We start from the raw sequence: 13,565 nt of genomic DNA on the forward strand, positions 1-13,565 counted from the left end.
TTCAGCAAGTGCGCTTGAGTGTGCAATTGGACGCTTGGGGGTTGTAGTCTTTTAGCATTGGCCATCATTCCCTGACAAAACTACAGCAGCACAGTGGTGTGGAGAGAAATGCATTGAGAGAAAATGAATGATGACTTTATCCAATTGACTTCAGTCTTAAATAATTTGCAATCGATTTAATGTCTGATTTTCAATTATCACACCATCATGACTTAATGTGCCATTACATAAGTTGTCTTGTTTATTTATTGGGAAATAATTTAATTTAGCAATAGCCTATTATTAATAATAATGCAATAAAGCAAGTGTGATTTATCCTTTCTTACAATGGCTGGGAAGAAATCCAGAGCTTGGGGACACTGACATATCAGACACACAGGCTTAAGATGCACAAAGAACACTGCAGAGCATCTTCTAGACTGTATCTCCTGACAATCTGCTGTGTTGCAAACAGAAAGGGAGAGGCATTGATTATAAGGTAGGGTCGATGTGGCAGTTTCCGTGTTGATGGATGTGGCAGTAGGGCTGCCAAGATAACACTGTGTGTGATCTTTTTTTTGTTCTCTGGAAACAGAAGCAATCACAAGGCCATGTGGGTCTATTTTTCCCCCTTGCCAAGGTATGGCCTTTCTTGGCTAAGTTTAATTTGGAGGCTCTTATCGCCTTCCTTGATGCCCTACCACCAATGTCCCATCGGTCTGCTTCTAATCTGCTGTCTCCTAAATGACAGCAAAAAGGTCATTTCTCTTAAATTGTGGCACATGCGTTTGGGCCCCAATAAACTGCCAGGTTAGGATAGAACCCAACATGAGAGCAGTCAAACTCTTTCAGACAGTGGCAAGAACAGAACCACAATGAATACAGACTACCTCATCCAAACACATAAATCATTTATTACATAAATAATTATGACAAAAAAAATAAACAGGATGCAATCTGTTATATTGTGATGTATTTAGACTCTTATAAAATACCTAAAAGATATTTTTCCACCTCGCACAAGAACATGAAAAGCAAATGGGATAGTGTCTTGAGGATTTATGAAATTCTGGTGTTATTTTAAATGTACAGTATCTGCAAATTGCAGCTGATACCAGGGTATACAACATAGGCCTGAACGACAAAACTGTAGCATAGTAAAATAACACAAATGGCACAGTAGGGGCGGGTGACATAATGGAGTGCCTCAGATTATTTTTGCCCTCACCTTTCAAATATCAAAAATATAGGCCTATCAGATGTTAGGTTGTAAATGAGGTGTCAAATTTTACAACTCTGAGATACAGAACAGTTCTATAGCCAACTTGTTTTCTGGAAAACAAAAAGTCACCAACCCCTTTTCGTATTTAAATGTTTTTAGTTTTTAGTTAATGTGACGGAGGTCATCTTGCACCTGTTCACCCCCCTTGGGGATCGAACGTGCGACCTCGTCAACTACAACAGTCCGGCAATGGGAGACACAGTACGATACCGCTGGCAGTAGCGTTTTTAGCAAAAAATTACCACAGGGGCCTGAGGGGCCCACATGTTTTGAGGGCGGCCCATGTACCTTATATTCTTCGACCTTACTTTTGCCAAAATATCGCCCTTTTTCTAAACCCAGTGTTGCCTAAAATACCTGCAAAAACACCTGATTCAGCATCTGAAGCACATACAAAGCATGTTGTTAAGCTTAACTGATTTTAAAGCTGCTTCATTTTGCATTATCACCCATTCATTCAGCTCTAACATACAAACTTTCTTCATTTAAAAAAATGTTGAATTTCATGAGCCTAAAGCTACATCATGAAGCTCCTGGCACTAGGGTCAATGATAACCTAAAGCCTAAAGCTACATCATGAAGCTCCTGGCACTAGGGTCAATGATAACCTACACAGTATTTGGCATCAATGGGTTAACCAACTTACCAATTTCATATTTAATCTAACTGTTAAATCACAATGAGCTGCATTCCTTGTTTAAAATGTGCTATACCAATTATCATTATTATGAAAAAAAATGTAATGGCAAGAACATACAAACTAGGGCTGGGCAGTTTTGGAAAAAATCACAGTTTTCTTGATGACAATTGATATCACGGTTTTCTGCACTTTTTTGGATAAGTGGCGATTTTCGAACGAAAAGACTGAAATTAAATTTAAAAATGGGATAAAATCATGAATTTAAATTAATCTCAATTTATATATATATGTATATATATATATATATATATATATATATATATATATATATATATATTTATAAGCTAGGCTACTTTAGCCTATGACAAAACTCATAAGCAGCCTTAACAGCAGTGCTGCAGCACACACAGTTGGGATGGCAATTAAATACCGTTAATCTGAGAATCTGAGAACTGTTTAACCCATTAAAATAGCACCACATAGAATTGCTTTTTAACTCAGCCACATGCATTCCACCATTCCGTTTAAAACCAGCTTATTCCTCACCTACAAAAACTTTAGGAAATTAATTGTTTCCTCACTTCGGCATGTAGTCCAACTCCTTTTAAGTCCAGCGATGATAGCTCCAAAAACATTAAGAAATTCTAGCTCACAAAGGTGGAACAGCGCGCGACTCGGGTCGAGTGCGTGCAGGGGCAGTGGCAGCACCTCACCTGAGCTGGGGGCAAAGTATTGACAAAGGCCCCCCTACCCAACATGTGTAATGTCACTAGAATCCAATTCTGTACCCCCTCTGTGCCTGTGCCTGGGACAACTGACCCTCCTAGTCCCTTCCTGTGCGTGTTGCACTTGGAATCAGTCAATGCACGTTGCAAACCTGTAAGACATTATTATTTTTTATAGGCCCATCATTGGCTGGCGCAGGGGCCCTAGGGGGGGCCAGGACCAATCCTACAGGGGCCCAGGCCCACCCTGGCCCCTGTCTAAAAACGCCCATGACCGCTGGGCCAAGAGACTAGTCTCTCGGCCCAACGGCACAAGACTGTATGAGGCTATCGGAGGGAGGTTTTACCAACGTTCCACGCCAACTCTGCTAGTTAGCCTCCGTTACACACATTGGAGACTGGTCAAACGCAATTTCAAACTTCTGTGCTAACCCTGTTACTGTAGGCTACATTTTTTGATAATAAAGTACTCTTGACTCTTGACTTGACTCTTGACTTTTATTCACTTTGCTTTGAGATAGGATCATACCTTACAAAGTGTAAAGTTAACTGTTGAAACCGTCAAAAAAATATTTCGACCTATAACCTTTGACCTGATCCTATTACGACCAAATAAATGGGCACATTTGTAATGGCGCAGGCAGTCTGATGAGCATGCACATGGTGGCATAACAATGAATTCCGGTTCGAAAATCCTAACCAGAATGAACTGTAAACTGCACCATCACAAATGCACCCAAGTCGTGCATTGTTGCCCATCTTCTCTGAGAGTTTTGGCCAAAGGCATTCAGCATCAAATCTTTCAGTAAGCCTATGTTTATTTTTTGCGTAAGTAAGAGGAAGACATTAGTACACCCTTTGAAATTAAGTCATGGGTAGGCGGTTGGGGCATCAGACTTGTATATCAATAAGGGCGTTCATAATGGCGTTTTTTCAACCAGCCAGCAAATTTGCAGCGAGCATGCTCACTGTGTCCGTGTGAAGCATCCTGGTTAGAATTAGAGGTGCTTAACTCGAATCTTTGAGGCGTCCGGATTGATTGGATCATTCCAAGGAGGGTATCCGGATTAGACGGATCACTCGGATCACTTATTTAAAATAAATAAAAAATAAATAATAATAATGTATTTTTTAAAACGTTTCTGCCGTTAAGTAGCTATGCGCCTCGCCTTTGTTGTCCCATTTATCAATTCACGTTGATAAATCAAAGAGTAAGACAGTTTGATCAGCAAAACTCACTTTATGAATCGTCACAGTTCCTAAACTCATGCTGCGATCCGACCCACCTGGGTCTCCTCACTAAACATGCAACCACAACTCGAAGAGCCTTTGGCAGCAGTGAAACGGTATGTTCCTGATTTTGCAATAAATAATGTGTGTGTTTGTATTTAAGAAGACTAAAAGTCAAATATTTGGGCGAGCAGCAGATGACCACTCGCTTCCGCTGCCGAGTTGCCTTGCGACTCGCACACTCGTGGCAAAAACGAAACTTAAGCGTTGATCCGATCCGTAGGGGATTCGCTACCAACAACTCAGTCAGGATTCGTCTCACCGAGTCGCCGAGGGCGCCGCTGCTGACTCGGACGAGGGGAGTGACAGCAGTGGCTTTAAAGTCTGTACGCTGTAACGCAGTGAGTGACAGTAGAGTCACGTCTGTAGACTATAATTTCCCTAAGAGTTAACATTTAGAAATGTAGACCTCAACAGAGTCAGAAGCACACACATAGGGAGTGGGGATCCGCGACTCAATTGGCCACAACAGGCAGGACGGATCAAACAGGCTCGATGAATGACGAGGCGGGAGTTGGTTCAGTTTTACTCAGTGAGTGTTCAATCGTGACTGAACAGCATACTAGAGAGATTAGAGAATGGCTGTTGTAGTCAACTAAAGAAGATATATTCCGGTTTCATAATTTCTCGCGCTGTAACTGCCATTTTGTTGACATATTAATGAAATGCCGTCTGACTCGCCTTTGGCTTTGGCGGATCAATGCAGGACATGGCGTTAAACCATCGCAGGAATAAAAGTTTTCTCAAGCAGTCACGCAGTACCACAAGAGCTACTGCTGGGCAGAAGACCTCCTCCATGCCGTCGGTAATCTGCTGTGATTGGCATTCTTCAATCTGACGTGAATTGCAGGTGTAGCCCACATGCTTGTGAGGCAGCTCACTCGCTGCTCCAAGTAGGAAGCAGCGTTTTTTATGTCTTGGGAAATCACGTTAGAAAAAACTGTCCAACTTGTTTGCCAAGCATTCAACTCCACCTTTATTCGACTAAGCAGATCTCGTGTTGATCAAGCTTTTTTTTGCTTGGTTGCGACCGTGCCTAAAGGTTGCCGGTTTGCCAGGTTGGTGGGAGGAGTAGGCCTAATTAACCAGCGCTCTCCCCATCCTCCTCCAGGTATGACCATGATGCCGTCCCACCGCACTGCTCCCTGTCAGCCGCCATTAGGTGCTGCCCCCTTGCACATGTGAGGCATAAATGCAATGTCGTAGTGTGCAGTGACCACTTGCAGAGGAGTGCTGTGTCACAATGACAATGGAAGTTGGAGTTTCCCAGTTGGGCTTTCACTTTCAATTTATTACATTTCTGTCAATTTCGCTTTATTTTTTATTTTTTTTATTCAATTTTCAACTTTTACAATAACATACATCAAAATACATACTGTATGCTTAGCAACATAGAAGGAAAATACTTGTTTTGGATAAAAAATCAACAGCAAACAACAGAAACAAAACAGTATTTTATTGCCACCTAAAAAATATCATTTTATCGTTTCGTTCTCATGAACATCCTCTACAGACGGAGGAATAAGTGCACCCCTAGCTAAGGGGCCTTCATTTGCTAATTAGAGAAGTTCTAATAAAACTATGGGATTTCAATTTCAATTCAATCACTCTGGTGTTGCTCATGGTGTAAATCACTTAGCTGCCAGTGGAAAATATGTGTCTTGATGCAGAGAAATCGTCAGATGTGCACCATGCCTTGCTCGAAATATTTCTCTGAAGACCTATGAGAATTATTGCTGTCTCTAAAAGTCTTGAGGTTCACAGAGACATGCTTCGATAAAAGTATGTAAAAATGGAGACAGTTCAGTGTTGCCTTTGACCCAAGTTGTGATGGACCTGTAAAAATGATTGCATAGTAGGCCTACAGAATCCCCCATGAGGTTAAAAAAGAGGGTCAGCCTAAGTTTACATAAATCACTGGAACATGACATCATCTCTGTTGACATACATGTAGCCTACAGTATCTATACAACACAGACATAATTATCAATGAGGTTCATGGGAGAATTAACGCAGAGGAAGCCATTGCTGTCTAAAACTAGACTGCCTGTGCAGTCGCCTTCGACTGCTTAAGGTATATCCCCGAAACGTGACGCGTCCAGTCCCCCATCATTCCTACCACTCCCGTCCACCATTTCGTAAACGTATATGATACATACAGACGTGACATGACGTGCATAGGCTTAAAACCAAACAGCTATTGTGAAAATGAAGCAAAAAATGGGGCAAATGGTAATACTGTTTTAATGGTTCAGTGGATCTACCACATTAGGTACAGTGTAATAACCAGTGCAACAACATGTAATGCCATGTAATACCAGTGTAACACCATGTACCAATCTTGTACTTACATCATGTATTTGTGTGTAAGTGGTATTACAGGTAGGCTATTGCATATTGTTACACTGGTATTACACTGTTATTACATGGTATTAAATACATTACGCTGGTTATTACACTGTACCTAATGTGGTAGATCCACTGAAAGGGTGAACCTTTAAAATAAAGTGTTACAGGGCAAATCAATCCACCCAGTCAGAAGTTATGTGCCAAATGAAAATTCCGCCATTTTGAAATTATTGGCCTCCAAAATCTAATCAGTTCATGAATCTACCCTAGAACATTGAAACACCAAATCTGGGAGAAATCCATGCAACTGGTCAGAAGTTATGGGCCAAACCAAAATTCAGCCATCTTGAATTTGACCATCTTGAAAGTGTTGACCTCCAAACTCGAATCAGTTCATGAACCTACCCTAGTGCATTCCCACACCAAATCTGGGACAAATCCACCCACCCAGTCAGAAGTTATGGGCCAAACAAAAATTCGACCATCTTCAATTTGGCCATCTTGAAAGTGTTGACCTCCAAACTCTAATCAGTTCATGAACCTGCCCTAGAGCATTCACCCAAAAAATCTGGGACAAATCCAAACATCCGTTCAAAAGTTATCGCGTTAACACGAAAGACCTTACGCGGCGGACGCGGCGGACGCGGCGGACGCGGCGGACGCGGCGGACGCGGCGGACGCGGCGGCGCACGCAAAACCATTACATCCCCGACGCTCCACGTTTCGGGGATATAATAACATAGCTGTACTTTTTTGGAGTACCATGTACCTTCACCAAAACTGCATCCTTCTTAAAGTGATAACGTCCCATTTTTGGAAATCATCTTATTTCACACCTCCCCTTGAGTTAAATAATAGGCTCTTACCTGTCTCCTGTACTTCCAACCGTTTTCTAGTTATGGCAGTCAGTGCACATTTTACCTCCAAGCTAACAGTTAACATTGAGTCCTATGAGACCAGTTAGCCGCGAGCTGGTCTCATAGGACTCAATGTTAGCATGGAGGTAAAATTTGCACTGCCATAGCCAGAGAACGGTAAAACCCTATTATTTAACTCAAGGGGAGGTGTGAAATAAGCTTAAGCTTATTTCCAAAAATGGGACATTATCACTTTGAATGTGGTGACAATAGCATCATCTTATGGGGGTACCTCAGGTCAATTTGATATTATCACTTGAACAATGAACTCACACGTTTATTGAGATATTTTCCAGAAAAACCCAGCCTGTCACCCTGGTTGAAGCAAAAAAGAGAATGGATGCTGATGCAGTACAACGACACATGTTTTAGAAGCTTCACAACAATCAAATACACATTCTGGAATAGTGAGTCAAAGGCCTGACATGTGGCAGCTTTCGTGACTGGCTTGCTCATTGATATGCAACGGCATGAAACATCTGGGGTTATTGGCACTAAAGGAGGGTCAGACACGTAAAGGTGTACTGACTTACTCCTCTTTTGACAATGTTTACATGTTGTTGACAATATCCACATTAGGCCAAACAGAATTTTTTTTTCTTCTCCTTTTTTTCTTTTAACCCAACCACCATCCCCCCTTATGGGGGACCTTGTCTTCGTTTTTTTTTTTTTTTTTTTTTTTTTTTAATTTTTCTTCGTTTTTCTTTTAACAAAACAAAATGTAATATACAATAAAGGATAAAAAAGGTTACAGAAAAAAAGGAAAGAAAAATACAAAAACCAATCTGAGAGTCCCCCAACACTTCAAACTATATATAAATTAAACAACACAACCCCTAAAATTATATTTTGTATTGTCTGGCTTACATTTAAGTGAAAAGAGAAGTCCGCGACACTGCTTGTCTATTTATTATTTAATCGAGCAACGTTTCGACCTTCAGGTCTTCATCAGGCAAAGTGTGAACATGGCATTGAGTGGGTCATTTTAAAACATTCTACAGTCAGCTGATCAGCCAAAGTCCACAGCTGATAGGCTGCCAATCAGTTGTGCTGGTAGTCCAACAGCAAATGGGTCAGCATATAAAGTCACAGCTGACTCTTCCACAGAAGTTAAACGCCACATAGTTCAAAGATGTAACAGGTTACACTCAGAAAAATAAAGTGATCATGATATTTGAAAACGAAAATGAAAATAAACAACAAAAAAGGATGGAGAAGCACAAGACATTGCATATTAAAAACACCCAGTGAGTCACCTATCGCATTGATCATATTTACATCGTTCAGTGGAACAATTTTTGGGCACCTGCGTTCACAAACCAATACCCACAAGTTGGTGGTGTATGTGTGTGTATGTGTGTGTGTGTGTGTGTGTGTGTGTGTGTGTGTGGGGGGGGGGGGGTTAGGCATGGGGGTATGACAATAATTACAAGAGTTACAAGAATGGCTTGATGTCAAACTCTTCGTTAAGACCATTAGGAGACATTGTGTTCAAATAGTGGATCCAAAACGTCTCACGTTGGAGTAATCTTTTTCCTCTGTCACCGCCTCTTGGTGACCTATCCACACGTTCCACGCCTATATATCTGAGCGCACTTACGTTATGACCGGCACTTTTGAAGTGTTCGATGGCAATTACAAATGTGGAGGCTGCGCCCAGTGTTCTTTTACACACAAATGTAAACATTTCAGCCATCCACATATACAGGCAAGTCTTTGCCTATCCGAGGTGCAATCACCTGCAGCACCACCCATGTTGTTTATTTAATACGCTGCCCCTGTGGCTTGGCATATGTGGGCAAGACAACACGGGAACTGCACACTCGTATCAGTGAACACCGTAGCACAATCACACTCACAGAAATGATTTATGGAGGAGTTCATTTTTATGCATTCACATCTATTTGATTTTATTTAAAAACTCATTGTTTTAAAACATATTACAATTAACTATAATCTATGTAATTGGACCAATAATAAAATGTAGTGAATTGAAACACTTAATATATAATTAAAAAGTTTAGATAATTAACAATATAAAACAAACAAGATCATATTATTTAAAATGTATGTGATTAGTTTTCATAAAAGTTATGTGAATTGGGAAAACTGAGGATGCAACTCCAGTCCAGAGGTGGCGCTACTTGCTGCACATCACGGTTGTTCACAGCCAAACGTTTGAGCGCTGCATTTCTACTTCCTGTTGCCCTTCAACTGTGTGGGGAGTGGAGCGAGATCAATGTTATGGTAAGAAATCTAAAGCCATCCTACATCCAATTCCTTCAAATTGTGTCGAAATTGTGTAGTTTATATTAGATGGATACTATTTGGTTTGATTTCTGTTCACATTTCCGTAGTTTGTTATTGCTGTAGCCTAAACGGTTTTAAATCCTGCATGGCAGGTGTTCCAGTGCATGTGTGCTTCAGGCTAGCGGTTCTTTGGCAACTTGGCTTGTTTGTTACTTCTCTACAGGTCGACAGTAAACTAAACCAACCTTGAAATTGGTTATTATGCTGTTTGAAACGACACAAAGCCACAAGTGATTGTCGTAAGCAGTTGTATCTTTCCCCTTTTACAGTGCCCATTTTATTGTAGGCTTAGCAAAGTGCTGCTGATGTTCACAGTTTGCAGTTCAAATTCCTTATTGCGCTGTAATAATGTCGTTTAAATTCAGTTCAGTTCAATAATACTAAACTACACACGGTAATCATGCTGTTTAAAATTGCATTGCGCTGTTCTTTGATTATTGTGTGTCATGTTATCTGTTTTGTGGGTCAGTTGCAGTAAAAGGATGTATCATAAATGCAAAGCATTCGTTTCACTGGATAGTAATGGCATCTGCTCTTGTATTGCCCTTTCTCCCCAGATACAAAACTATTGTGGTATTTTTGTCATTCTCCTCAAGGGGACATCCATGTGGCGACATGGTAAGCTTAAACTTATTGAAAGATGTACAGTTATATCTCAAATGTAGTTCATATGACTGACACAAAGTTGTTGGTAACACTCTATGAAGCCCATATCTATAGCGCATTATGAGTGCATTTATATCAAATTATAATGTGCATTATAATTTGGCTACTTACAACACATTACAACTACACCCATGATCTTTCATGATGCTTTATGCTAACAGTTATGAATAACAGTGAACTAAGTTTATAAAACTATGTAAATCCAAGGGTGTTATGAGTGCTCGTGACTGGATATATACTACAGTCTGCCTGATGGGGCTTACACTACATTATGATGCATTATACTGCATTACGCAGTGCATTATAGATGCATCCATATGAACTTCACTTTACTTAGAGCACACATTGACAACTTATGATCTCACATGGAATATTATAGCGTCTTATTCGTCCTTATATCCAGGTCTGTGCATAGAGGGGTATAAGTAAGATTACTCCTAATGCATTAAAAGCCCCATCAGGCATTCTGTAGTTTATAACCAGCCAAGAGCCCTCATAACACAATTGTATTTATTAAGCATTATAAGCTAGATTCATATATTCTATATTAGCTAGATTCATGGTTATACATAGCTGTTAATATAAAGCATCATGAAACATGATGGGTGTAGTCATAATACGTGGTGAGTCATTATAATGTGCCTTATAATTTGATATAAATGCGCTCATAATTTGCTATAGATATGGGCCTCAAAGAAAGTGTTACCAAGTTGTTTGTTAAATGAACCTGAAATGTGAAAAATGTGCATGTTAACCATTCAAATGATTTGTCTAAACATTTATAAGGCTGGTATTATCTCCGTGTTCAATCTGGTCAAGCAGATGAGGGGCCTTCATTTACTGCCGACATAGATGAGGTTCTGATCAAGAAGGTGATGCAACGCCCATGCTCAACCTGGAGGAAGGAGGTTCTCCGGGAGCCAGCAATTCCAGACTTCCAGAACAGATGGCACTTTTTGATGCCAGCGAGGTAAATGTAGTGTAGTTGACTGGACTGTCACTGGACTGTCACTGGACTAAACCAGTGACATTCTTATCTTTTGGTGTTGTCGTCAATGCCATTAACCTGCCACAACCCCTGTTGTCTTTTTACAGATCAATTTGGAATTCATGTAAATTGCCACTGTACCTCTGACCTCAATTCTTTGGTGAACTGGACTATCGGGCAAGTGGCCTTATCCGGATCTTCTGTACCGAAGGTGGAGCTGTTAGGACGGAAGATCTCTGCCATAATGACCCACATGGGACATGTACGTTTTTGATTCTGGTCTAATCTGATCTGCATATAGCTTGTGAGTTAGATAACCATGGTGAAGTTTATGTTGATTGTTTCAGATGTTTTTCTTGCCGTTAGAAAAAAAAACACTTGACTGCATGGGTTTAGACTTGTGAGCTTTGAGTGGGGTTAAACAAGGTTTTGGGGTGGTCAATGGAGAAATGACTGACTTTGTTGCCCTCAGTACCTGTGTTGGTTTGTGACACATTATGCATACTGTCCTCTAGGATGCCGGCGAACTGTCTGTGTATGAACTTCAGCGACTTGAACATCTTTGAAGATTTCACAAGCATGTGGACATGTAAGAGTTTGCCGCTGCTCTCATTTTCACACATTGCCTCACTTTGTGTCTTCTCCTACTCTACTCTCTCCCTTCTGTTCTTGCCTCTACCTCCTTTTCATACTGTCACTCACCAGTATATCGAAATAGAACTTTGACATTTAAATGGCTGTCAAATTTGGTCTTAAAAGTGTATTCTTTTTCTCCATTGCCATGTAACTTCATTCTTACTCCAGACCTGTGTACCATTTATTAAGGGGGGGCTCTTTAGGGTCTTAAGAAATAATGTGATGTTTGCTCAAAGTACACCAAATGTCCCTGCTGCCATAGGAGCCCACATTTGATTTGATGGTACAAAGTTTACACATTTCAGCATGCTTGCTCTGAATGTTTGCCCCTCTGCCTGCAACATCTTGAGGAAAGTCCCAACTCTGATCTGATATTAGTGCGATGGACTGTCTCAAAGTTTACAATTAAGTCAACCAATGCACATCGAAGCATTTTTTTTTAAGTTGAAAGATGAAGTTCAGCATCCCTTGTGAATGGAAAATCACCACTGTTTGGATTGCTACCAATTCAGTGTAGTGATACAGTGGATCTAATAATTTCTTTCTGTCAAAAGGCAGCAGAGGATCTCCGGACTCGGGATGCAAGTGAGGCCAAAGCAAGATAATGAAGTAAGTCATAAAGCACTGCATTTTCAAGCATGACTTCCCCCCCCCCCCAATTAATTGAACAGAAGTTTTGCAGTCAGGATAGGGGTAATGGGAGATGAGGTTGGAATGGGGAAATGAATTGTCTTCTTTCTTTGGCCAACAGGTGACTTTTTTTTTTTGATTGCAAAGTGCCTGGAAGACAAGTCTTTTGAACTTATTTCGCACCTAAATCTTTGTAGTTCTTCCGTTAAATCATTCTTTTTTCCCTTTGCTATGTTCCAGGACCTTGAATGCAGACAGGCCTAGGCAGACACTGCTGAGAAGACCATGGGCATCTACACAGTCCGGACAGAGGGTGATGGTCTAGGTGATGCATGTTTTGAAGATGTCTGTGTGGCACTGGACGGTGTGAGTTCTCCAGAGCCTGCGGAGTGTCGGCCATGCATGTGTTGGGCTTTATGAACGAATCTATGCACCAACTTGAGCTATCCAAAAAGACTGCGAAATATACATACATTTGAGGGTTACCAGAAAGTTCTGATGGACCTGTACTCAAGCAAGCTTGAAATAGCTCCTGTGATTCAGTGGCATACACGCCTGTTAGACTCTCACTTCGCTTCCGCTCACACTGCCGCAGTGGCATTGGTTGTGACCCGTAGATGGTCGACCAGGGGGAAAAAAACTATAAAACTCATGATGTTTTTGTCTTCGACCAAGTGGTCAGTGTGGAGGAGTTTTAGAGGGTTTTTTATTTTTATTTTTTTTATCCATGTCTGCTGTCGGCCACATACACACAACTGTCAGGTGCCCACACACCAGCGGCCTATACTACAAAACTGGTTCAGGATACGTTAAGGTTAAGTTGAGAGTGAAATCAACTAATAGAAGAGCCCAGAGTACTTATTTTCTTTAGAAAGGCTCTTAGATGATGAGATAAAGGTATTAGATGATTTACCTAACTTAGTAATAGGCCCCTGGTGAACTATTCTGTACACAAACCAGCTGAACTAGTGTGCCGGCTCACTTGGTTGACTACGTGTATTGGCTGCCTAAGTACACCTGCTGAACTTTTGTTGCACCCACAAACTTGGACTGTTGGCTGTGTGCACACACCTATTAGGACTGTTGTACTTAATGCCAGCTGAAGTATTGTGTGTGCACACCTGATCTTTTTCTTGTGTACTACACACCTGTG

General features: G+C 40.9%; 2 long non-coding RNA genes across 2 annotated transcripts; both read left to right on the forward strand.

Moving 5' to 3' along the window:
- The first annotated feature begins 10,088 nt into the window (after nucleotides 1-10,088).
- Nucleotides 10,089-11,357, forward strand: LOC134464621 (uncharacterized). Its single transcript, XR_010037976.1, has 3 exons — nucleotides 10,089-10,110; nucleotides 10,945-11,128; nucleotides 11,254-11,357. It is a non-coding gene; the product is annotated as an uncharacterized LOC134464621 (long non-coding RNA).
- Nucleotides 11,358-11,369: 12 nt separating this feature from the next.
- On the forward strand, nucleotides 11,370-13,058 carry LOC134464622 (uncharacterized). The gene is made up of 4 exons (XR_010037977.1): nucleotides 11,370-11,408; nucleotides 11,662-11,735; nucleotides 12,337-12,391; nucleotides 12,653-13,058. It is a non-coding gene; the product is annotated as an uncharacterized LOC134464622 (long non-coding RNA).
- The last annotated feature ends 507 nt before the right edge of the window (nucleotides 13,059-13,565 follow it).

Source organism: Engraulis encrasicolus, chromosome 15 (assembly GCF_034702125.1).
Source record: "Engraulis encrasicolus isolate BLACKSEA-1 chromosome 15, IST_EnEncr_1.0, whole genome shotgun sequence".
NCBI classification, from domain to species: domain Eukaryota; kingdom Metazoa; phylum Chordata; class Actinopteri; order Clupeiformes; family Engraulidae; genus Engraulis; species Engraulis encrasicolus.